The sequence below is a fragment of the Lepisma saccharinum genome, chromosome 18 (assembly GCF_977018435.1).
Source record: "Lepisma saccharinum chromosome 18, izLepSacc3.1, whole genome shotgun sequence".
Taxonomy (NCBI): domain Eukaryota; kingdom Metazoa; phylum Arthropoda; class Insecta; order Zygentoma; family Lepismatidae; genus Lepisma; species Lepisma saccharinum.
Window position 1 is genome coordinate 14,250,246 of NC_139246.1, and position 27,460 is coordinate 14,277,705.

At 38.6% G+C, this 27,460-nt stretch overlaps 1 pseudogene across 2 annotated transcripts; it reads right to left on the reverse strand.

Annotated features, from left to right (window-relative positions):
• Positions 1-5,835: 5,835 nt before the first annotated feature.
• LOC146002407 (glucose dehydrogenase [FAD, quinone] pseudogene) lies at positions 5,836-26,824 on the reverse strand (annotated as a pseudogene). Of its 2 annotated transcripts, none has more exons than XR_014443701.1 (2): positions 26,676-26,824; positions 5,836-9,363 (listed from the first exon to the last, which is right to left on the reverse strand). The product of XR_014443701.1 is annotated as a glucose dehydrogenase [FAD, quinone] pseudogene, transcript variant X2 (transcript). The 2 variants fall into 2 exon arrangements; XR_014443700.1 differs by lacking the exon at positions 26,676-26,824 and adding an exon at positions 22,314-22,736.
• Between the last annotated feature and the right edge of the window lie 636 nt (positions 26,825-27,460).

The window sequence follows — 27,460 nt, forward strand, 5'->3', positions numbered from 1 at the left end:
ACCTTATCACCAGAGGAAACTGCATCCGCCACTAAATCACTGAGTGACAAACAAGAATCAGAAGAAGACAGTGATCTCATTTCCACTTGTGGGAGTGAGAATAGTAATCAAATGAAGGTAAGTGAAACTAAGCTTAAACGAAAAACAAAAACAAAAAACTCTATAGCAAAACGGCGTTCTACCAGACGATTAGGAAATAACTTTTCAAATATTGCTCCAATTATTGGATTAAATTCTCCAGTAGTGAAGATGGGGACTGGTAATCGAAGTAAAGAAAGCGAAAAGGCAGCTCAAGAACATAGTACATAGAGTAATTTATTTATATGGAAAATATGTATTATACAAAAGTGTGGATTATTTTAATACTATTAATAGTATTATATAGGAATATGGAAACATCAGTAATACGAGTTGCAAATATAAATATAAATAATATACAAAATGAAACAAAGTTAAAATCACTACGTAGTTTCTTGCATCAAAAAAGTATAGATGTTGCGATGTTGCAAGAAGTAGGCCGAAATTCGCTAGAATGTAATCAAAATTACATAGAATATAATAATTATAATTCAAGTGGTACAGGAACTGCAATTTTAGTTCGTAAAGGACTATCATTTATCCAAGTACAAAAAGAATCCAGTGGAAGGCTAATCATGGGGAAATTGGGAACCTTGACATTAATTAACGTTTATGCCCCGTCGGGATCAAGATACCGGAACGAAAGAAGTATTTTTTATACATATACAGTACCACAATACATTGCAGGTAGTGCAGGTTCAATGTATTTAGCAGGGGATTTTAATTGCGTATTATGTAATGTGGACCAAACACCGGGTTATAATTTTTCAAATGCTTTGCAAAAATTGGTGCACAACTTGCAGTTAAAGGACGTGTGGCAAGAAAAAAGAGGCAATGAACTCGGATACACATACGTCACTGCAACTAGTGCCTCGAGAATAGATAGGGGATATGTTTCAAGTGAACTAAAATCAAATATTACCTCTGTTCATATGGAACCGGTGATTTTTAGTGATCACCATGCTGTAATTACAACAATGACATCACCGGTAAGGTTAACTAGAATAGGGAGGGGAACTTGGAAAATGAATACATCACATTTAATTGAAGAAGATTTTAGATTTGGCTTTGACAAACAGTGGGAAAAATGGACTAAGAGATCATTATATGAACAAAATATTAATAGATGGTGGACAGAAATTTTTAAGCCAAATTTCCGAAGATATTGTAAACAATACTCCTGGGAAAAACAACACGAATGGTATAATAAATTTAATTTCCATTATGCAGTATTACACGACCTTTATAAGAAAAAGAAAAATGACAGTGACACGCAAACGAAAATTAAAAAAGTAAAAGCACAACTACTGCGCCTACAGGCAACAAAAGTAGAAGGAATACGTATACACAGTGCGCTCCCCAATATAGATATTGAAGAAGAAATAAATTTAGTTCACGTAACAAATATATATCAGCGACAAAAACAGAGTCTGATAACAGAAATGCAGGATAATCATGGAGTAGGCCATAATGAGGGGAACCAAATACAACAAATAGTGTATAAATATTTGGAAAATAAATATTCAAACGCATATCAAAATAATGAGAAGGCTAGTCAATTTTTAGACAAATACATACCAATCCTGAAATCAGAAGAAATGGTTGGATTAAACCAACCATACACAAATGAAGAAGTGTATAAAGCAATAGTACAGGGGGTACGGGGAACAGCACCTGGGGAAGATGGAATAGCGACTAATGCATATAAAGTTTTATGGCCAACAATGGGTAATACTTTAACAAAATGGGTTAATACAGTATTAAACAAAAATAATTTAGTAAATTACGAGACAACAGGAATAATAATTTTAATACCAAAAAATAGTCAACCCAAGGAGATGAAAGATTACAGACCAATAACTTTATTTAACACAGACTATAAAATACTGACTAGATGTGTAGCAAATCGATTAAAGTTGATTTTGACAAAACTGGCTACACCATATCAATATGGAGTAGTTGGAGAAAAAAAAATATACCATTTATTGACACTATTACGAGATGAAATAATAAAATCTCAAGACTCCCAACAAAATAAATACCTCGTAGCGATTGATTATTCACAGGCATTTGATAGAGTGGGACATAGTTTTTTGTTAAAAACAATACAAAAGATGGGTATTCATGGACAAATGTATGAAAATATTAAAACATTAGTGACAAATATAAGCTTAAAGGCAAAAATCAATGGGTTTTTAACTAATAAATGCATAGTCAAAAGAGGACTTCCGCAAGGAAGCCCATTAAGCTTACCCCTTTTTGTAATGGCCTTGGCACCTTTCCTTCAACACTGTCGCACGACCGTAAATAATAACATTACAGGAACAGAATTTACGATTGGAGCTTATATCGACGATGTCACAGTCATATGTAAAAATCAGGCAGCGATTAAGAACTTAATGGAATGTATACGACAATATGAAATAGAATCTGGTGCCTTAGTGAATAAGACTAAAACGTGTTACTTAACATTAGGAAAACAACATGAACAGCCACCTGACGTGACGTTTAAAAAAGTGGATCAAGTTAAAATCCTAGGAGTGTTTTTTTACAAATGACACTACAAAAAGCATAAAACTTAGTTATGATAATATATATCAGAATATTAATTATACCATACACAAATTTATACAACGACCCTTCACTTTATGTATGCGAGTCAAAATAGCAAATGTATATATCTTATCAAAACTGTGGAATGGAGCCCAAATTTGGCCATGTGATAATCGTAACTTAGCACGAATAAAGAAAAGTTTAAACCGTTTCCTTTGGGCACGAAAAGTTTTCCGAGTGAATCAGCAGACACTTAGCTTACAAAAACAGCAAGGAGGAATGAGTTTGGTGGACGTTGGTAAAAAAACAAAAGCTTTGTTTAATCATCGATATTTTTCAATGATTCAATCTAAAGAAAATGTCGAGGACATTCCAGGGTATACATATATAAGAGATATTCCATTAGAAGCACCAGTGAATGAGATCAAAATTCCCACTTCCCAAAAAGTATATCGAGAAGCTATAACGGAATATTTATATGGACTTATAAAGAAAATAGACTATAATCAGCTAACAGTGAAAGATTTGTATAATCAATACCTTACTCAAAATATGGATACGCCGCACTTAGTGAAGAAACACCCACAATATAATTGGAACAGAATTTTTACCAATATCTCGGCAAAACATTTATCCAATAGACAATGCAGTCAATGGTACCAAGTTGTTCACGAACTAATTGATAATAAAGCAAAACGACATCGGTTGGGGTTTAGTTTAGACCCTAATTGTGAGCAGTGTTTATTAGAAGATACAATAGCACACAGGATGACGTACTGTGGAAAGGCAAAACAAGACTGGCCGGTACTCCAAGAAATGATAGCACATATAAGTCGATCATCAGTTCAGTGTATTACTCCGAAAGTAATAATTTTTCCGGAATTTAATTTTTTCCCTGCTACAAAGCATCGAGCGATACAGTGGATTATAGGTACGTACATGATATATATTTTTTTCAATGGACAAACAGGAAACAATATGAGGGACTATTACCGAAGTGAATATGGGAAAATTTTACCTAGTAAAAAAAAAAGGTTATATGCAAACTATATTCAACACACACTGTATGACTCAACAATAATGTAACATTTGTGAATGTAACCACAAATGAAGTATGGTTAAACCTTGTTAAAAAGTAGTAGAATGTAATAGTTATATTGTAAATAAAAAAATAAAAAAAAAGTCAGTGGTAGCGTCGTCGCCTTGCAATCAAGGGGTCCCGGGTTCGATACCCGGTGGAGACACATAGTGGTTCGAATCCCACTTTAAACTGTAGGTCCAGTCTCGATTAGTCTTACTGTGCACAAAGTGGACTTAAAACAGCAACTCAATCGATCAATAAAATGATCTGCCCCTTTTTTATTTGTAAGACACAAAGTTCGCTTTTGTTAAAACTTTTTATTAATATTTCAAAGGTTGATTCACATTATGCGAAACCTGTACACAACCAATAGCAAAATTCTGTCTTTCAGGTGAAGAAAAATTGTATGCTTAAATTCACTTTATGCTCAGTCGCTTGCGTACGCAGAACGAAGGGAATGGAGCTGGTGGGGCTACATCCCACACCGTAATTTAGAGAAAATCAACATTTTCAAATAAAAGTAGTGAAAAGCTTTGGAAAAAGCAGTGGTAAATTCAAAATCCTCTTAAAATGACCCCAGTTACCATTTTTGAGAGTAAAAAGTTCTAAAGATATGAAATAACTTATTGTCTATACGGTCCCAGTAGAAAACACCTACTATCCACTTTTACAATTCCAACCAATTCAGGTAGCAAATATGGACTTGGCCTACAGTTTAGTGTAGTATCAGAATTACTGCATACGGTATTTGTACTGTGGATCGAACACAGGAATCGTTAATTACAAGGCAACATGCAAAATCGTACAGTCAGGGACACTTTCTCGGTTGTAACGATCACGTTGAAAATAAATGGTATCTTTACAACCCAGAACTCCCCGTGACTGTACATTCTGTTTTGTCCACAATGACGAAATGTCTCCATCTTTAACGAGTTGCTCCTTCACAATCCTCTTCTTCGCAAGAACCTTCTTCCCCTTCCAGGCTTTCGTGAAGACAAGGCCTAAAAAAGGCATTCGTTAGAAGAGCAGAAACGTCAACAACATAGAAAATAAAGTCTGAAACGTGTCGATTATACGAGAGAGAGTGAAATGAAAACTTTAAAAGCCCGATAAAAAGTGTATGACAACTGCATACAAATTTACATCAGGTAATAACTGTTATTTACGAAACGACCTCAAGGATCCAACAGTGATCAAGTGAATTTCACAACCATTTTCTTCATTTTTAAAGATGGCGCCTCCTTCACACACTTGCACCAATGCATAGCAGTTGTTTCTTGCCCTTTGGAAACCTAAAACTTACAGAAATTCTCTGGCAAATGAAAATTCAATATCTCTATTCAATGATTACCACGCCAGCAAGTGTACGAATGGAGAGAGAAGTACGACAATGGCTTCAGTTTGCAGGTAGATGGGTCATAACGCAGGGGCCGGATTTTGATAACCTAAAAATCTTTGAAAAATGACCTTTAAAATGACAACACAAATCCTGTAAAATGACCTAAAATCTTTGAAAAATGAGTCAAGAATTCGTACAAAACTCAATCTCCTTATTGAAAATAGTATATATATTTTGTACACTTACTTTACGGATCACAATCAATAACATTATTGTTAATTTTCAAAATAAACTTTTTTGTTCAATCCGAAACAAACAATTTAAGAATTGCTTCTTCACCTTGTTGTTTTGTACGGACTGTGAATAAGAAACTCGACAATATTGCATTTCGCGATTTTCAGACAGGCTTTGTTGCGCTGGTAGTTAAACACAGAGCAAGTACCACAAGATAACATGCAGACAAAGCAGAAATTGTTGAACTTCTTATGTTTCAGCATGCAATGACACAAAAGTTTTAAAAAATGACCAAAAATTGACGCAAAATTTTTAAAAAATGGCCTAAAATTAAAAATGGTAAAAAATGTCCAAAAAATTACATTTCTCCAACCTGAGGAGGGTGTTCAGGATTTCTGTACTACTTAGCAATGTCTACGTTGCACCAGTTAAAAGATGAAATGCCATCAAAATCCTGGCTCTGGGTGACTGCGCGTGCATCCCAAAGATTCTTCTTCCTGAGATATACAGACTTGAAACTATATGTGGATCAGCAAGGAAATATACTAATATGCAACAAACTTGTGTTACTCTACACGTAGAAATCTACTAGATAAAAAACGAAATCAAATTAAGGTTTTTATTTGACAGTCCCTTGTATTATTATTGCATGGACATGATAACACAAGCAATATCTACAAACTTAACCATGTAGGTAGTACCTGAAAGAATTAAGTTACACTCTAGTTTCACTCATGAAGTTTTATCTATTCTTCGAAACTTCTACAAATTCACTGCGTTGTCGCCTTATAATCAATACTGAATTCGATCCCCGGTGGAGATATGGTTGTTCGAATCGCACTTTATAATCTATAGGCACAGTACCCATTAGCTAAATTGAGAATAATGTCAGCATACCACAAACCTTAGTTTCATGAATGTACTTACATTAATACAAGTGGCATTAACTGGAATAACACATCACAAGAATAGTTTTATTTCCTCACTCGTAACTCCATAATTTGAATTAATGACAAAGATAACAAATTCATTAATCAATCGAGTAGCAGTTTCTAGTGTTCTAAAATAAACAATCTGAATTAGATAATAACTGCATTTAGATCTACCACAGAGAATTTCAAAACAACATTACATCATAAACATTCTAGAATTCATTTCTCAGATTAATACAAATATGCAGAACGTATAATTTCACGTATATCACAAATTTTACACGAGAATTAATCGTGAAATTTCTCAATACTTTATAATTTCCAATTGAATATTAAATATTCACTTTCAGTTTAAAATTGAAAGTTTTCTGTTGTTTGAATTCACAAGAACAGCCAGTTCGTGATTGGAACTATGATAAAAACTTGTAAATGTGCATTAAATATCTCCCAAGATTTTCAATTATAATGATACACGTACATATACAAGCATGCTTAAAGATAATAATACTCTGTCAGTGGTAGGTACAATACTGTTTGCATAATGCAATACGTTAAAATGGTTCAGTTAATTAAGTTTTAAAGTATCAAAATTATTGCTGTCACCTACATTCGTTTGTACTCATTAGAATAAGCTTTCTTCTACTAAGACTAAAAAGTAATGGATTTTTCAGATAAATGTAACCTACGTATACCGCTTAGTGCCAAAACATATATTAAAATACTTTAAAGTTTTTAATATTGTAAAATATAACAAATACAAAATAACAGACGTTCAGCATCAAATTCAATCTAATTTTTGATTGTGTTTTCCTATAATACCTGCAATTCGTGTGTGCATATGAAGAAGACATAAATTCACATTCACGTTTTGCAAAATGTAATATGTCTATTGGTGAAAACTATCATATCTTACGAACTGAAGAAATAAGTTACTGATAAATGAGTAAAAAGATGTAAAAACTAAATATGTGTTCAATCTTACTCTTACATGACATTCAGACATTTACGGTCGAAAAGACTTCTTAGAACAACATAATGTATTGTATGACAAAATCATCATATCCAAAAACTCAAGTTTTCCTTGTGTTTTGTAAGCTTTCGAAACAGGCACATGCTGTAGTATAAGTCACTAGCCCATTTCTCGACATTTGTTGGTTGTGTGGTTTAGAATGCATGGTAAAAATTACCTAGAGATACATCATGAACGTCTGAATTGACGATGGAAAGAATGGTTATGATAAGGATGTAGAAAATACGGTCTTCCGTTCCAACGGAACGTTTTTCTTGCATTCGGACTTTGAATTCTCGGGTTGGTATTCTTGGGAAGCCATTTGTCTTTGACGAAGTCAGCAGCTCTTTCGCCAATCATAATCGTCGGGCCTTCAGTGTTTCCGCTGGTAACTTCAGGCATTATGGAAGCGTCGGCGACCCTCAGACCCTTCACGCCGTAAACTTGAAGTTTACGATCCACGACGGAGTCTGTTTTGTCTGCTGGTCCCATCTTGATGCTGCCTGCTTGGTGGTTCTCCGCCCCTGTGTCGTACCTCACTGCGCATGCCCAGTACTCGTCCGTGCCGAACTCGAACTCTTTGCAGCTTTCGACTGGTTTAGTGATGAGCCTGAAGTTGTATTTCCTCAGAGCTTCAGTCTTCGTGAGGGCGATTCCGAATTTTATCCCCTCGACCAGCATCTTCACGTCGTAGTCGTCCGTCAGGTAGTTGGCATAGATCAGAGGATGCTCCAAAGGATCTGCTGACTTCAACTTCAATACTCCTTTGCTCTTGGGGTGAAGGACTGTCGGGTAGATTCCAATATGGCGCTTCTGTTCTGAGCTTTCCATCTCTTCCTTTTCTCCTTCCTTCGAGCAGCTGGCTAGATACCCTCCGAAGAAGAGTTGAAGGTCTGCCTGGTTGACGTCACGGTCTGCGTACTTGCTCTTGACCAATGCGGTGATCTGCGAGAGTCCAGTGCTTGACATCGGACCCTTTTGAGACTCCAGGTACATTCTTGATGTCTCGTTCGTTAACTGCCTGGTAGGTGGCTCGTCGATCTCGAACAGCAGCTCGAATCCTACATGATTGTGAAGGTTTTGTCCTACGGGTAGGTTTTGGATGGCCTGGATGCCGAACTGATCCAGATCTTCCCTAGGACCTATTCCAGAAAGCAGCAGCAGCTGAGGAGAGTTGACTGCTCCACCGGACACGACAACTTCTTTCCTGACGAACACGTTCTTCGTGACGCCATCTTTAATGTACTCGACACCGTACGTCTGCTTTGAGTAAGGATTGATGAGGATCCTGCTGGCCGTGGCGTTGAGGAGAGCATGGAAGTTGTTTCTATTCTTTATGGGCCTGAGGAAGGCTTTAGAAGCGCTCATCCTTGCGCCATTCCTGCTAAACGTTTGCGCTACCGACACTCCCGTGTTGTTCCTCCCGTTCAGATCATTCTGAGCATACCCCAACTCCCTCCCAGCAGCTAAAATGTCCTCAGTCATTGCGGGCCTGTCATTGAATTGCTGGATCGTCATGTACCCGCCGGTTCCATGGTAACCCTTATCAACAAGATCAAGTTGCCTGTTGTCTTCGGACTTCTTGAAGTACGGCAAAACGTCCTTAAACCCCCAGCCGGTGTTCCCTAGCTCCTCCCAGTGATCGAAGTCCCTAGGGCTCCCCCTTATGTACATCATGCCATTATGAACGCTCGTCCCTCCTAGAACCTTTCCTCTGGGCCAATCGCAACGATGCTCTGGGTAACTTTGACACGCTTTACTCTCTGGTTCCGTCTTGTACTGCCAGTCGAGATCAGTTCCAAGGTAGTGTGCCATCAGGGAAGGAACTTGCGTACCGGTTGGTTCCTCACCACCAGCCTCCAGCAACAAGACTTTCCATTGGGGGACCTCGCTGAGCCTGTTGGCGATGACGCTGCCTGCAGGGCCTGAACCGATGACTATGAAGTCGTAGACGTCTTCCACATACTCGCAGTCTCGAAGTCTCCCGCAAGGGTCTTCGACGTCACACATCGTCTTGATAAGAGATTCCAGCATCACCATGAAGAGGTAGGTGGTTGGGCCTCCGCAAACATCTCCCATGGAGGGTCCCATCTGCGTTGGTCCGCAATTTGAGCAGCCAGCCGTCATCTCGGATAATCTGTGAAGAAAGATGAAACTGTCGCTGTTAAATAAATCTTATTTCTTATTCACCAAAAGTGGCTCTAGATAAGCTTCTAGGGCAATTTACAAACCTCTACTGAAATTAAAATAAATAATTCCTATAACAAATTAACAACGTGTACCAAATTGATGTTTTGCAACATTGCTTGTAACTTTTTTTTTTTTAAAAAAAGGATTACAAAACCGTTACATCTGTTCCCAAGGTGACACATGGGTCCCAAAGGAGGCCCACGGCTAGTTGGCTTAAAATGATGCTTGTGCTCAAGAAAACATGTTTATCCACGTTTGTGTCAAAGTTTGATTGTTTGCAGTTTTTGAACCCAATCGCCGCCACTGTTAACATGCATTACATACAGTAACGACGAATAGCCGACCTCCGTGGAGGACTGGTCTGCACAGTCTCCACTTCCAAAATAACAATTGAAATGGCTGCTGGCAGACCGAGACAGTTAGATTTCTGCATGGTGCGCCTGATGAGGACTGGGTATATTTATGTAATGCCATTTGTTAGTTGTGTTAATTACTAATATGATTGTCATAAAGTGGGCCACCTTGGGAACACGCGCTACCTTTGGCTCATCTACCTTACACAGTATTGCTGTAAGCTCATCATCAGGGAAGGAATTTATATGTAAATACATATTTATGCACGAAGCTGAAATCAGTTATATTTTGTATTATCTTTGTGCATCATGATATGCAGGCTCGAAGTATTCAGTTTTTTTCTTCATATTTTTACATATATTAGGTTTTGGTTCATATTTTATATATTTTAGTTATTTTTTCATATTTTTTCCATATTTCAGAATCGACATATACTTCATATTCGTGCAATAACTACATGTCCCCGTCTGACCAAAAGAGTTGAGTTAATTTTTTGCGAATAACTGACAAATTTCAAACTCCCATTACGTACTATTTGCGATATTGAACGCAGTTTTGGTCAATATCTTAGACAAAAGAAGCAAATTCACGTTCGAACGTTATTTATTGTTTTGGAAACAGAAAATGTAAACACATTTTGTGATGTTTTTTCAATTAATGTCAATGTAAGTGTAATGTATTTTATGTAGCTTGTGTAGTGTGTTATAGTATTAAAAAGGTATTTTTCTTTACAATTTTAAGTTCATATTTAACTCCATATTTTGGTGAAAATAATTAAATATTTATTTACATATTTAGCACATTTTTTTACTACATATCAGTTCCCTGCTCATCGTTATACCAGGTGAACATTATTAAAATTTCCCTACTCAGGGTGCTCTGAACCCCGAAAAATAGTCCAAAATTTCACCGCCAGGTAGAAATGTGACGCTGAAATGTGGTGCAGAATGAGAACATCCTGGGAAACGCTTCGTGCGACCGTTGATCACGCTGTCTTATGCTTTCAAAGGCTCATTCGTGTTGACGACGGGTATATTTAACACCGCTGTAGTGACATAAACTCAATAAATTTTTGCTTTTCCGACTTCTGCTTGTTATTTGAACGCCATATTTCCCCCTGGTGGTGAAACTTTGAACTATTTTATTATATAGTACACTGTGAAATGAGTGCAGACAAGCGTGTCCTGGGTAGATATGATAGTCCAATTTCAACAAAAAGGGGTTACATTATTGGATGTAAACTTATGCAAAAATACAGTAAAATCTCGTTAATCCGGACCTCGCTTAATCCGGACAGGCAAAAGACCATGAAAAAAAAATGCAGAATGCAAGGTTTAAAATGTGGCTAGAAGTCAACAAGAGAACTTCCCAAAGAAAAGTCAGTCAACTGATGAAATTCTGTTTTTCCGCAGACTTTGTACTGTACTGTCTAGTGTATTTAGGCCTATGCCCTTTAAATACACCATAATAAACCTGTTTTGTTCCTATAAACGGAGTTTTAATGCACTTTCTACTGTTCTTTTAGGTTATTTCAGTTAATTCGGACTTTCGTTAAACCGGTCAACTTAGTCCCCCATTAGTCCGGATTAACGAGGTTTTACTGTATGTCAAATGTAGCACAGTGTTTGGAAGTTACGAGTTACATGCAACGTACTTTTTCGAGTAACGCTAACTGTAACTAGTTACTTTTTTAAAATAAATAACTTACTGTAAATAAGGTGACGAGTAACGTTATGAAGAGTTACTTTTCGTACATTTCAGTACTAATAAGGAAAATCATTAATCTTCATATATACACATTTGTTACGACAAAATGTTTTTATTGACATCATTTTTCAATTAAAATTCAATTTAAATTTTCTTACTTCTGTATTTTCATATTTTAACATTTGAAGTTTTATTGTATTTTAGTGAAATTTAATGTTCGTTTTACATGATCGTGTGTAAAAATTAAAGGAAAATTGTCCGCATGTAGTTCATGCAAGCGAAATAACTGTAAACGTAACTTAGGGTTAATTTTTAAAGTAACACTAACTGAAACCGAGTTACGTTTCAAAATGAATAACTCTTAGTTACTTTTTTTCGCGAAGTAACTGTATTACACAGTTACTTTTAAAATGTAAACTGTCCGTCTGGTGACCAGTGTTGCCACAATCTGAGGGCATAATTTCCCTTTCCAAGGGACAAAATTTCCCTTTTTGCACTGTTTTTCCCTTCACTAAAACCTTTAAAAAGAATAGTAATAAATAGTACATAATCTGTACTAATATGTACTATTTTCGAATTTAGTGTCTTAAAATGTACATGGAATTTTGGTATTTTTCATCCCATTTCGTTCAAAATTTGGTTCGAATTTCCCTTCATGTGGCAACACTGCTGGTGACGAGGGTAAGACCAAAAATTATGGTTTGCTAAATAAAGCAAGAAAACAAGACCAATAGAAACAAACAAAATTGTTATATTTAAGGGGCACTAGACCAACTTGAATGTGAACGTCCATGTTCTGTGGAGTACCTAAAAAAATTTGGTACTGCGTTTACTGTGTAACCATGGATGTCCGTAGAATTGGGCAAGAAAGATATATTTCTATGAGGAATCGAGGCATACCCCCATCTCGAGAAACACTCCTTCAGTTTGAAGTTACGTTCCTGCAACGTCCTGCAACATTCATTTTTCGCGAGCTACCTGGCCGCCTTGCCACACCTCCTCCCTCTTCTGGACGTCTCTCTCTGAGTCTGTCGATTATACTCTGTCCCAGCTAACCGTGGAGCAAGGCGAAGCATAACGTCAGAGTACCGGGGGAAATCGAGTGGCCAGAGCGAAGCACTACACGCTGCTTGAAGGATGGTAACTCCACGTAATTCCCGGGTTTCGGCACCATATAACATTACTAAGTTCCGTCCCCTCTCACGTGGCGAAGTCTCGCGTCACTACTTGCGCAGAGACTTGTCTTCGTTGGCCAGATCCACAGTTAGCTGGGACAGAGTGTACGTGGGGTTAACGAACCGATATACCCAACCTAACGTACCCACAATAACATAACCAATAACAGTGTTGACTCTTCAAGCACAACAGGACTGTTTCTACATGTTCGCAATACCACGTATCTTCCTGCCCGCCCTAAATGTTTTCACTAACCCCGCGTCTCTTTGTCTGCTTCTTTCTCCTTTCTTTTCATATCCCTGTCCACTTTTTTTCTTTTTACCTCTTTCTCTTTCCTTTTCTATTATCCATTTTCCTCTTACTGATTTTACATCTTTCTTTCTTCTATATTTCTCTTAATATTTCTAATTTTCTTCTCTGTTCTAGGTTTTATGTCAAGCAGGGTTGTTAAAGGTTCAGGAATTTTAAAGAAATTCAATTCCGGTCCAGGACAGAAAATCAGCAAGCGTAAATGGATTCTGGACCGTAAAGAAACTAATGTGCAAAGTATTTCAATTCGGTCCAGGAACCTTTTTCTCCCGATCAACTTAAATTCGGTCCAGGAACCTTGTTCAATGAAACAATAGGCAACTTGGACCGAATCTAAATTGTGCGAGAAAAGAGATTCCGGTCCTGTTACGGCACCCAATAGAACACATTAGGATGTAAGGGTTCCTGGACTATCAACAACCCTGATTTCAAGTCTTGTAGGAGTTTCTAGGTGAGAAAGGCCGAAAATTTGCCACATGCGGCGGCATTACATTCTATGCTACTCCTTGTACTTGATAGTTATAAAATCAAACTATTGTCTCGATTAACTTGTAAGTAATGATTACTCGCACACATGACGTCAGAGGGACTTCCTTCATCCACTTTCAAGAGGAAATTTCCGGCCTCCCGGATGGCGCAGTTGTAATCAAGGAGTCCCGGGTTCGATACCCGGTGGAAGCACATACTGTTTCGGATCCCACTTTAAGCTGTAGATCCAGTCCCAATTAGCCTATCTGTGCATAAAGTGGACTTAACAGTTCAATCAATCAATGAAGAGAAAAATTGTACTAGAGTTAGAAAACGTTCTGCTAACCCTTGCCATCCACTATATCGCAGATCTCCAAAGTGCTGTTGCCTGTGACGTCACGTTTTATTCCCGCTGAGCAAGTCTTCGTGCGGAGCTAACAAACAATCTTTTCCATTTCCTTCCTCTGGTGATCAACCACTTCCACCCAAAAGTCTTCCTTGTTTCTACTTCACTTGCAAAGACCTCAGCCTAGTTTGTCCAAAATCACCGGTGTGACAAAATCTCCCTCTCCGAAAAACCGTTAAAATCTCTCCAATCTGATCCGTGAGGTCTTTAAACTTCAAGTGGGTCACAATTAGTAATTAGCAGAGAAGGTGTCAGGCCTACAGAGCGTGGGTACGAGACGCGAAAAGATTCATTGATTTATAAACGTCACCGTCAAAGGGCTCCTATAATTTCGCACTAGGGTCAGTCATTTTGGTTTTTAATTTACATTTACGCCTCCTCACATTAAAGTGTCCTAACGCCCTCTTTGACATATTTAACTAGATTCTCATCTCAAGTACCTGGTGGCCAGAATTAGAGTTACCCAACTCAGAGCCCTCTGTAGCCTGTTTGAGGCATCGTAGAACTCTTAAATTTGCTGAATCCATTATTCAGACCTTGGGGAAGAGGAAGGCGATAAAAAGAAAAGTTCAATTTTCCGCCACCAGGTTGAAATGTGACGCTGTAATCATGTACAAATTTCTTCATCATCTTTCTTAACCCATGCGTCGTCATGGGCCCTTTTCGAAGTCCTTTCGCATGACGATACCCTCGCCGTGGAGCTGTACTATTACTACCGTTCTGATAAAACAACTTCACCAGCAATGCACGTTCTTTCTTATTTAATTGCATGCTGATCACTTCCAAAGTTTTGTTCAGCACTCACGTTAAGTGATTTAGCTGAGTTATTAATTAGAAAGACATTTGTTAGTGGCTGCAAGTTGCGAGAAAATAATCTCTTGTTTATTGCAAGATTGCAAGGTATAGGCAAATCCATAACCAATTGGAGAAGTTTAAGTCATTATGGAAGTAAAGCGCCACATTTCAACCTGGTGGCGGAAAATTGAACTTCTTATTTTTTTTTATCGCCATCCTTTTCCCCATGGTCTGCATAGTGGCTTCACCAAATTTCAGAGTTTTACGATGCCTCAAAGAGGCTACAGAGGGCTCTGAGTTGGGTAACTTTTATTCTGGCCACCCGGTATATTACGCTCGTTTGCAGCAGCTCTCTATCAATGGGGTCTGACTTCAACATGTATCGAGTCTATCACATAGGGTCAGAAAAGCTGTGTGGCCAATGGAGCTTCTTTACAAAAGTATATGACCGATAGAAACTGGCTGTTAAATCTGTCTGACCAACATAACCAGCTTACAAAAGCTGTCTGAGAAATCTAACCTGTTTACAAAAGGTGCATAGCCAATAGAAACTGTCTGCTAACCATGTGTGGCCAGTAGAATATGTCTGGAAAATATGTATGACCAAAAGAACCTCGCTGATAGAGATATCTGACCAAAAGAACCTCGCTGATAGAGATATCTGACCAATAGAACTTGTTTACAAAAGGTGTCTCACCAATAGAACCTGACTACTAAATGTGTTTGATCAATAGAACTGGTTTACAAAAGGTGCCTGACCAGTAGAACCTGACTACTAAAGTGTTTGATCAATAGAACTAGTTTACAAAAGGTGCCTGACCAATAGAACCTGACTACTAAAGTGTTTGATCAATATAACTGGTTCACAAAAGGTGCCTGACCAATAGAACCTGACGACTAAAGGTGTCTGGCCAAGAGAGTCTAGCTGCTAAGCTGTCTGACAAATAGAACATGTTTACAAAACGTGTCGGATCAATAGAACAGATATAGAAAAGGTGTCTGACCAGTAGATCAAGTGTGTTGAAGGTGTCTGGTCAATAGAACCTGACTACTAAAAGTGTGTTGGCTAATAGAACCTGTTTACAAAAAGGTGTCTGGTAAATAGAAACCAATAGAACTTGACTGCTAAAGCCAGATAAATTGGAGCAGACTAGAACATGGATATAAGGAAATCACTCAAAACTACATCCAGGAAACCACATTCTAGCAGCTAACGTTTCTTTACCTCCTGGACACAGTCAATACCGTGTGGTTGCAACACAAAGTCTTAGGGTTTCTAATGTTCGATGTGTTTTATATTGTTCTTGACAAGGAGTTTCACAGCAGTAATATTCTTTATAGTTTGAGGGTATATTTTAACTTTTATTGTTTTTAAGTCCACTTTATGCAGAGATAGGCAGAGACTGGATCTGCAGTTTAAAGCAGGACCCAAACCGCTATGTATCTCCACCAGGTACCAAACCTTGTACCTTTGATTACAAGACGGCGAGGTTTTTATATTGCAAAAGCGTACCGAAAAGGGGGTTGGAAACGAAAATAAACATCTGATAGTAAAATATGCAAAATTAGCAATATTTAAATCACAAAGCAGTCTCTTCTTGCCATAAGATATATATATATATATATATATATTCGTATCAATCCCTAAGGACGTCACGGTGGAGGGGAGGAATGATCGTCGTCTATGCTCTTGCTATTTAAAGATTCATTACAAGTTTAGATGTCAAAAAGGCTCAACTTCCCATTGCTATGCCTACAAACGTGTTTAAAATATGATTTAAATCCGTGACGAAATGACACATCAAAATAGCTACGTACCCATACACTTAAACCTAATTGTTTAATTTGAGTTAAGTGCTGCAGAAAGAGCATTTCGCTCGAGCGCGAAATAGTTCGCACGGATGACGCTAGATAGCGTACGGAGCTTCTTCGTTCGAGCGAATAACGCTCGAAAAGGCAAAACGAACCGTATACGCTCGAAACCCACTAGTACAGTGGGAACCACGAGTATTGCTCGACAAATTGTCCACGACTGTTTTCATTAATTTTTCTCATATTATATGTGTCTCTTAAGCGATGGATTTTTATGTATGCTGGTGCAGAAGTCGTCAACAGCATGTTTTGAGTTTTCTTTTAATTCTTGAAACTCTTATTGGGTCAAATAAAATGCACGAACATGATGATGGACAATTTGCACGGTAATACTCATCGATCCCACACTACAGGGTCAACGAAGTTAGTAGTAAGATGTGTTTTATACAGCGTATATTGATACACGTGTAGGTTGAATTGTGTCTTTTGCAAATATGCTGTATAAAGAAACAAACTGCCGGAGAACTAAGTGAGGTGAGTGTACACGTATAATCGTCATTTTTCTGTGATAGTGGGCCCTCAAATATGGGGCGTGGAGTGACAGACGCAGTGAAATTGAAACTTTATTGAACATACTCATCACCTCCATGTTAAAATGTAGTTTAGGCTATCTTAACGACATATTAATATGTGAAAATGAAACATACAGTGTGTTTCGTTCAAATCTCCCTAATTAAAATTAATTACAGTGAACGAAGTACGATGAATTGTGGAATAACTGTAACACCAAATGAAAGGCCAGATCTTCGAGTTTTGTTTTCATGACTTGAAGTTGTCCGTTTGCTCACTACGCAGCGCCAGGGTCGCATAAATAAAAATGGCGACTGTTCAACATCGCGAGCAGGCAGTGGTGTGGTATGCTGAGACGAAATCTGTGATTGGAACGCAACGAAATTTCAGACGAGTGTACGGAGCAGTTGCACCTGAAGCTAAATCAATTAGGCTGCGGTTTAGTAAGTTTCTAACAACCGGCAGTGTGCTAAAACAATCTGGTGGAGCTCGCCGTCGTGTGTCAGAGGACAAGGTGGAAGATATTCGAGCAGGGTTTCAGAGAAGCCCGAGTAAATCCATCGGTCAGGCATCTAGGCAATTCAATGTGCCTCCAACAACAATGCATCGAGATTTGCACAAGCGGCTTCGGTTTTATCTGTATAAAGTGCAGATTGTGCAACAATTGAAGCCGTGTCGCAAATAATTTGGTATGCTGCAGCGTATCGACAAGAATCCTCACTTCCTTGACAACGTCTTGTTTTCAGACTAAGCAACGTATCACTTGTCGGGGATTGTCAACCGGCATAACGTACGGATCTGGAGATCTGAAAAATCACATGTGTACAGAGAACATGTACGCGATAGCCCAAAATTGAATGTTTAGTGTGGTCTAATGAAGGACAGGATCATCGGTCCGTTTGTTACAATGAAGATACAGTAACAGGCCCTGTGTACTTGGACATATTGGAGCAGTTGGTGTACCCCCATGTAGTTGCTCTACAACCGGACATCCTCTTCCAACAAGATGGGGCTCCCCCACACTGGAGTCTGGATGTTCTATGGTCCCTCAATTCGACATTTCCTAATCGCTGGATTTGACGCGATGGACCGATACGGTGGCCGCCACGTTCACCTGACCTCTCTCCGCTAGACTTCTTCTTCTGGTGTTACGTGAAGGATCGTGTGTTTGTGACTCACGTGAATAACATTCCAGAGTTACGAACCCGCATACGTGATGCGATTGCAACAATAACAGGGGACATGTTGGAGAGAACATGGCAAGAAGACTGGATATTGTTCGTGCTACTAATGGGGCACATGTGGAGGTGTAGTAGTGTGTATTAGTGTGTGGAAAATAAAATTTATGAGTTTTTCTTCAAACCTCTGAAATGTCATTGCTCTATCATTCATACTTTCTTTTCTACGATTAATTAAAATTAGGGAGATTTGAACGGAACACCCGGTATGATTGTGGGCTGAAACTGCCAGGACGGCTATTTTACATACATATGTGTACGATTATTGTCACATTAGAATTATATTCCATTGTAAACGCTCAAGGGTGGGAGAGACGAACTAGTCCGGGCGAGCGAAAGTCATCTCATGCAGTACTCCATTAGGGATGGTTCCTTGATGAGACGACACCTCGTTTCGGGTGTGACGAGCTCTGTCTCGTTCTCGTCTCTGTCTCGACGGGCAAGTCTGGGTTTCATCTCGAGCCTCCAAATAAATGTAGAAAAATGAAATGTTAACACCTGCTGGCCAGTACTCACATGAACGAATGTAAGGATGGAAAAGGCCACAGAAATGATAGCAGGTCAGAGAAGATTTTCAAAAATACCACCACCGACATCAATGCACTTCTGAGCGCGTCGGAGTACTTCTTGTGTTGCACTACAAAGTTCCCGATGATGTTCCAGGATTAACGCAGCAGCATTCATAATGCGAATGTGCAGTTCATCCCTTGTATTCACCCTTTCCCGGTAAATTTCCTGCTTCATCCACCCCATAAACAGAAATCAAGAGGGGTTAGGTCGGGAGAACGAGGTGGCCACGCCAGACCACGACGACGATGACACCGACCAATCCATCGATTAGGGAAAATGGAATTCAGATGTTGAATGATCAACCGACTGAAATGAGCCGTTCTACATTTATTGCTTGCTTCATTACTTAATTATCGTGTACTAATTACTTCTACACCACAAATTCATGCAATAAAGATTAGTATCAGCATGTCCCTTCTCGTATTTACTTACACAATTACCATTACATTGCCATGTTTTACTTGTTACGGTTTTTGTTTACGTTTTCCTACATCATTTTTATTTCTGTTCATATCTCCGTTATCGTTCAAAATCGGACTCATGTTCATATGAACTTTTTTGCTTAGAACCACGCATACTACCAGTTCCCAAAGTATTACCGTTTCCTCCCGGAACACCCTGTATAAAGAATAGGTACACAACATATGCAGCATGTCATTGCATAGATGTTATAAACAGAAACAATTGTTTAAAATAATATTTTCCCTTTGACATCTCATTCCGGCGCTACAAACCCTCGAAAGAAAATATATTATCCTGAATATACGCAACCACGCTGTACAAGTTCACAGTTGCTACTCACGAATTACGATAAGCAAACCAGATAGATGCCCGCATGGTAGGTACCTTCGCATAGTAAAGTAATTCTGCTGTAAAATATCACACATTATAGTTTACCAAAGTCTCGAACTACAGCCTCGTCAAGTCTCGAAAAGTCTGGTGTTGCTCTCGTTACGTTTCGGTACCACACCTATGTGTAACAGTAAATACAGTCAAACAAAATGGTTTCAATTCTCTACAAGCGATGAAGAACGGTTTAAATACAATCGTATTCGTTCCTGGGAAATTTCACTTCTTGTGGTGCCCTTCTGTTTGCAAACATTTTACTGCTGCGCAGAAATAAAAATGAGATTAGAGGGGTTGTTCTTAGATGCCGAAACCTAACTGTGCACATCCCTCCCTCTTCTCCCACTTAGACGTCTCAAATTAAGCTGTCGCCTCTTTTGATACGCCTTCAATTTCTGAAATAAATAAATAAAGCTGAATTGAGTAATTAGCTATCACCCCTCTCGATATCGGAAATTAAGCTGTCACCTCTTTTCACATGGTCACCTTGTAATCAAGGGACTCCGGGTTCGATACTCAGTGGAGACACATTGGACAGTGATTCGGATCACACTTTAAAATGTACGTCCAGCCCCGATCAGCCTATATGTGCATAAAGAACTTAACAATTCAGTTCAATTATTTTCATATTGAATTACCATAAGAGTAATTGGGAATCCCCCTTCCTTCTCGGCGTCTGAAATTAAGCTATCACCTCTTTTCACACGTCTGAAACTACAGAGCATTCCCTGACATTCGCTACGAGACTCGGCGGCAAGCGGCCCGGCATCAGCGCTTGTCTTTCCCGGTGAACGGGTCCGCGACAGTCGCTAGAGTCGGCTATTAAAACTACAGTTTTCGTATTGTGTACTAACCTTGACTACAGAAGGTGTTGAAAATGATGTCCCTCTGCTGCAACACATTCTTGGCATCTCCGAAGGAAATTGGCACTTACACGTGCAATTTCGTCTACTGTAATTCTCCCGATTTTTCGTACAATGCTCTCTTTTAACTCACGGATGGTGTGCGGATTGTCTTTGTACACTTTATTTCCCCATTTTCTTTCCACTTTTCTTCAGAACTGACCCTGTTACTCTAAACTTTTTTACGAGGTTTAATATAAGCGACTGTCGCGGACCCGTTCACCGGGAAAGACAAGCTCTGATGCCGGGCCGCTTGCCGCCGAGTCTCGTAGCGAATGGCAGGGAATGCTCTGTAGCAAGAACTCGTGAATTGCCAAAAGAGTAATTCGCGATGTTGATGGGAATCAGGCAAACAGAAAATAAGTCAACCATTCACATGACAGATGGCATTAATCTGCCACCAATGATTCCAATGCTATTACTTTACCACTACGCCATCTGGGAAGCACTTGGATCAATTGGAATCATTGCCTGGAATGTGCTCTATTCACCATGAAAGGTTATGGACAGGTTTCGCCAGCGCTTGAAGTGAAAATGTTAGTACTGGCAATGTTTGAACGAGCCATGATATTAGCTTGGAGGATGCTCCTATGGCTTAACATGACAATGATACAACTGAGGGTCTGCCTAGAGAAAAAGTATGTTAGCTTGGGATATGTTATCACTAGAGGACGGAACTTCAGGTAAATATATGTTTTTTTCTGCGATAAGGTAGAGACCCTCGTTTTTGCCAACATTCTGATCATAGCCTTATATGTCAACACAGCAAATTTTATTTTACATAAAACACATATTTTCCAGTTTTCCGTATGTAAATACATATTTTGCAAATTTTCACTTTAAATACATAAAATCGCTCATTGACTTCAGCTACCTCGAAATCCTCGAAGGAAAAATGTTTATTCTCCGCACCTCTTTCATATCGAGAGTGTTACGTTTGTTTTGTCTTTGAACACGCTCGCTGGCAGACTTCTGGCGCCTCGCCTATGATTCTATTGGGGGAAAATACTACCCCCACTGGATCTAACGCACAAGTGCTAATGTCTAAATGTACAGAAATTTTTGGAAAAAAAACCAAGGTTTTCAAACTTTGTGCCAAATTGCTCGTGTTTTGGAAGGTGAAGTAGAGGAAGAGGAAGCTTTGGAAAACTTCAAGGTTAATGACATTTCGTGCTTCAAATATACAAGAATTGTTTCTTGTGACATGGAGCGTTTTTCTCACAATATAAGGTGCTTTTTAGAGATAATCGTCACAGATTTACAGCGGAGAAGTTGTAAAAAAACTATTGTGATCCACTGCAACTCTTCCAAAAAATATCTCGCTAAGAGGTAAGCATTTAGAAACTGATTTGAGGTGTTTAAAATGCATGTAATATTTTGTTTTTGTTACCATTTTTTTGTCACATATTTTCCTGTCTTTATCACATATTTTCAACATTTATGACACATAAAAAAATATTTCTGAGTTTTTTAGCACATAAAGTTCCGTTCCCTATCACCCACATCCCCTCGCCCCCTCCACTTCCAGCACTGGTTGACAAAAATTTGAAAGTGTTCACAGTAACCTTCGTGGCGGAGTAGTGGCTGGGGTTCGAATCCCGGCCAGGACATGGGTGTTCTTTGTGAATGTCCCTTCATCAATTTCATCATATCATCACTCATCCTCATAGACACGATTAACTAAAAGTGGCAGAAAAGAGACGTTAAGTAACAAAAAATCAGGAAGAGATAGAAAATGGCTTACCTTTGGTATAATGTTCTTCAGCGCCCCCTTGCTTACTGCCCTTGCTCCAGAAGCCAAGTCCCCTTTTTAAGTCTGGACCAAGAGATAACCTTGCCTTGTTTTCCTGCTAGCCTGAATACGGCTAGAGGAAATACCAAATCGGTAATTTCAGGCTTCGAGGTGATGAAGCACTTTTTCTCAGAACCGTCTGTTGAGAAACAGGCAAAGCCTCTGAGGATGTCATCAACGACCACACTGAATGCACTGTGGAGGCCTCTTCCATCAAGAGCCTGCAAGGCCGGGTTATAACAGTACTTGATCGAACGCGTTCCTCAAATCTGTTTTTGCACCCTGCCCTTCCGTGTCGTGGAAACACGCTTAACGGATTTTTACATTACAGTTGCATTCTGCTCGTGGCTAACAGTGTGGGCCTTCGACTTCTTGCATTTGGATTTGCTGGAAGGGCTTGCGTGAATAACGATGTCATTGTCGAGAGCTTAATTTTGAGAAGCGTGGTGGTGGTAATGTGTGGGAGATGGGGCTATTGTTTCCTGGCAGATGCAAGCAAGATTTTCTTAGCATTAACCTTGATGCAATGACACCGCAGGTCAGTGCCAGTAAAAAGGTTAACTGGTCATTTGAAGGTCGCATGTTTGAATACCGCTGTAGTTAGCAACATTTTACGTTTAATTTTTTTGGTCATAATTTTCATATTTTTTTCCTGTAAAGAACATCCTGGATAAGGATTCATCCTGTAATTCGTTTTCACCATATTCTCTGATCTTATGATACGAGTTCTGAGAACGAACATCAAAGTCTTAAGCTTTATTCTTCAACGAATTTCCAAATGTAGCCTTGACATTTTTAAGAAAATCAACTTGTTCTTGAAAATTTTAAATGCTCCCTAAATTTCCCGCTCCAAAGATGTATCATGGTTCGTTGTCAACATAGAACAATAAGATTTTTCTTGTTTACGTACAATTAATAAGGTTTATTTTCATGGACGTCCGGAGGGGGGGCAAGGGGGCAGTGCCCCCCTGGAAAATGAAAGTCAACCGAAAATTATATATTTCACACATATAATTTCATTTCAGCCACAATAATATGTGTTAATTATTGCACGAACATGGTAAATTCAAATTTAAGCAATGTTTTTTGAGGGAACAACACTCTTATTGTGGGAAATGTCCCTTGTTTGCCCCCCTGGAAAAAATACCTTCCTTGCCCCTTCCTGGAAAAAATCCTACGTACGTCCATGTTTATTTTACTTCGCTTTTGTGCCACTTTTGGCTAATGACGAAGATGAGTGGATGATATGATGAAATTGATGAAGGGACATTCATAAAATCACCTATTCTCATACCAGGATTCGAACCCGGGATTCCTGGCGTTGTTGCGTGACGTGCTGAAACCTATGACACGCAGGTCGATGTCATAAAGGCACATTTAGGTTATGTAGGGCTCCACACATTCTCGATCTCAGTCATTTTGGAGGTGATGTGATCAGGACCACGTTCCGGCCGCCTTTACTCCCAAAGGTTGCCCCCAGTTACCATTGACTTCAGACTGGGTGAGCCCCAGGGCCGCTTTATGCGGGGAGAAGGCCGGAAAAATTCCTACCTTAGATCACTATATTTCATCCAACAGCAGAGGTAAAAGTTCTGTATTTCTTCCAACAGCACTAAATAGTTGTAAATTTCTTCCAACAGCACTAAATAGTTGTAAATTTCTTCCAACAGCACTAAATAGCTGTAAATTTCTTCCAACAGCGCTAAATAGCTGTAAATTTCTTCCAACAACACTAAATAGTTGTAAATTTCTTCCAACAGCACTAGTTGTAAATTTCTTCCAACAGCACTAAATAGTTGTAAATTTCTTTCAACAGCAATAAATAGTTGTAAATTTCTTCCAACAGCAATAAATAGTTGTAAATTTCTTCCAACAGCAATAAATATTTGTAAATTTCTTCCAACATCACTAAATAGTTGTAAATTTCTTCCAACGGCAATAAATAGTTGTAAATTTCTTCCAACAGCAATAAATAGTTGTTAATTTCTTCCAACAGCATTAAATAGTTGTAAATTTCTTCCAACAGCACTAAATAGTTTTAAATTTCTCCCAACAGCACTAAATAGTTGTAAATTTCTCTCAACAGCACTAAATAGTTGTAAATTTCTCCCAACAGCACTAAATAGTTATAAATTTCTTCCAACAGTACGGGAATAGTTCTGTATTTCGCGCTGTGTGGAGGACTGGGTGACGTAATCGGCTACAAAGTCAAAGGTCCGGGGTTCGAATCTTCAGTAAGACATATTCAATTCACCATTCATCTTCGTAATGTGAGTGAGCAAGAAGAGTGACGAATATTAATCCACAACATAAAAACTTAATTTGTTGATTGATTTATGGTTTGTGGTTTAATACATTTAGGAGGGCGGCGGAGTGGTTATCACAGCGCGCTACAACGCCAAAAGTGGCAGAAAACCGAAGTAAAATAAACAGAACCAATCAATGTATTGATGAAACATAGTATACTTTAAAATCCCTGTCTTTAAAAATGAAGTTTAAAAAAAATAACAGAAAGCTAAGTCGTGATCTTATTCTTTTGGCCAGTAATCTGATGATAACATAAGCGGAACACCAACAATGAGAGGGTCAAAAAGCATCCATTCATGATACTTTCCAAAAACCCAGCGTCATGGCTCCGAACAGAGGCCTTTTAAAAATACAATTCAGTTATGCAATTGTCGAACGCATTGACCGTGACAAACGAACGTGTTTTGAAATGTAACCGATATTGACCTGATATCTACACATATCTTGCGACTTTCACCCATAAACGTGCTCTGGGAAAGGGCAAGCATCTATCAATTGTTGAGGCCAGGGGCGGTTTCTTAATTATAAACAGTGCGTTCGGGAAGAATTTAAGATATTAATTACACTCATTAAGTCGTTGTTCAGTGTTCATTAGTGCTGTCATTGTTTATTCAATAGTCCCATTTGCGAAATATGGCGCGGTCTGAAAACAAGCCTTTCCAATTAAAACGTTTCAAGCAAAAGTAACTATTAATGTAATAAGTAACTGAAACCGTAACACTATTACTTCTTGAAGTAAACTGTATTAATTCGTTTTTGTTATATCTGTTGTCGTATTATAAGTAACTAAGAAACAATGAGATCGCAAAATTTTGTTTTAAAAAAAAAATTTTTGAATGTAAATCACAGTTTTGCCTCCACGTCGTGTTGTTAGCAAGGGATGGCCTGTTTGATTCAAAGCTAGGGAACCACACCGATAGTGTATTGGTAACATCGTCGCTTTGTAACCAAGGGGTCCCGGGTTCGATACCTAATATAGAAACATAATGATTTGGATCCCACTTTAAATTGTAGACTCAGTCCAGATTAGCCTATCTGTGCATAAAGTGGACTTAAAACACAAACTCAAAAGCAACGCACATCAGTCGGATACTACCGGTACTTTAAAAGTAGGTATAGTGGACATTAGTCTAGCAGAGCACAAAGTTGTGTCATTTTTAATCAAGAACAGCTACGAGAGTTAATACTCCCGCCTTCGATCCTCATTGATTAATGTAAACACTTCTTAATATCTAGCAAAGGCTCCATTTTTCATATTTATTATTTAGTCATATTCTATTTCCTGCCAGTAACATACTGTTCCTACGTGCAACGCGCTCTCCTCTCGCCTTCTAGCGCGCTGGCAACGCAGGCTTAAAACAATTATGTTTACAAGATAGCAAAAAGCCCTTTGGGAAGGCCGCTGTTATATTTTTCTTGTACTACTATTCTATTCATATATGAAGACTTACATTGTGTACAGTGGGATCGATGAGTATTACCGTGCAAATTGTCCATCACCATGTTCGCGCACTTTATTTGACCCAATAACAGCTTCAAGAATTAATACAAAACTGAAAACAAGCTGTTGACAACTTCTGCACCAGAATACTTAAAAATCCATCGCTTAAAAACACATAAGATGTGACAGAAAAATTACTGAAAATAGTCATGGACAATTTGCACAGTACTCATGGATCCCACTGTTGAAAGCTTTGCATCACTCATCTGAAACCTCATATTATCTTTTTCTAAATGTTCTGCTTTTATCAATATGTCCATTAGCGAAGCAATGTTTCTGATAATACTCATGGATCCCACTCCAGAGACATGAAACACAGGTAAGTGTTCGTATATTTGTTTAATTACAATTAATGATCGTTGATTGTGTCTAATATATTTGGAAGAAAATTTCCAGCAGTTATTTTTTAAAATGAGTAAACGTAACTCGATTACTTTCTTAACCAAGTAACTCGAACTAAGTTTATTTTAAAAAAAACAACCTTCCGAACACTGCAAAGTACATACCTTGCTCAGACAGAATTCCAATAACAGTGCTTAAACTGGGAAGTAGAAAATTTGTAACTTGCAGCTCAGCGCACTATATCCAGTTCGCTGTCAAGTATAGCACTGTAGTGGTGACAAAACTTGAAAGGAGAGCGTTAATACTTGTCGACCTTTGCCCTTAGGTAGGGTCGCGTTTCTTAGAAGGAAGCCTATCCTTATTGTGACGGAACAATAGTTGCATCCTTCACAGCGGAAAGGGAGTTTCCGACATATTTGTGGCTTTTGCAGATAAGGTGTATCCTTTTTGATTCCTTCTGTGCTGGATTTTTTACGTCGTCGTGACAAACAACTATTTTTAGAATAAAAAATATTCGACGTTTGTATGCATTTGTATTGCTTTTTTAAATCCACTTTATGCACAGATACACTAATCGGTACTGGACCCACACATAAGCGTGCGGAAAGGGGGGCAATAAGGGGCCACGTCCCCCTCCCCTGGAAAATGAATGTCCACCTAAAAATTATGTATTTTACACATAATTGCATTTCAGTCACAGTAATTTATGTTATTTTTTATAAGTGCGTTGAAGGAAAATAGTAATTTCAGACTGAAGCAGTGTTTTTTAAAGGCCATCACTATTATGAGGGAAAATCTGCCTCCTTTGCCCCCTTCTGGAGAAAAAAATACCTTGCTTGTCCCTCCCTGGAAAGAATCCTGCGGACATCCATGGACCCACAGTTTAAAGCGGGATCCGAACCACTAGCCGAATGCGAAACCTTTTGATTAGTAGGCAACGATGTTACCT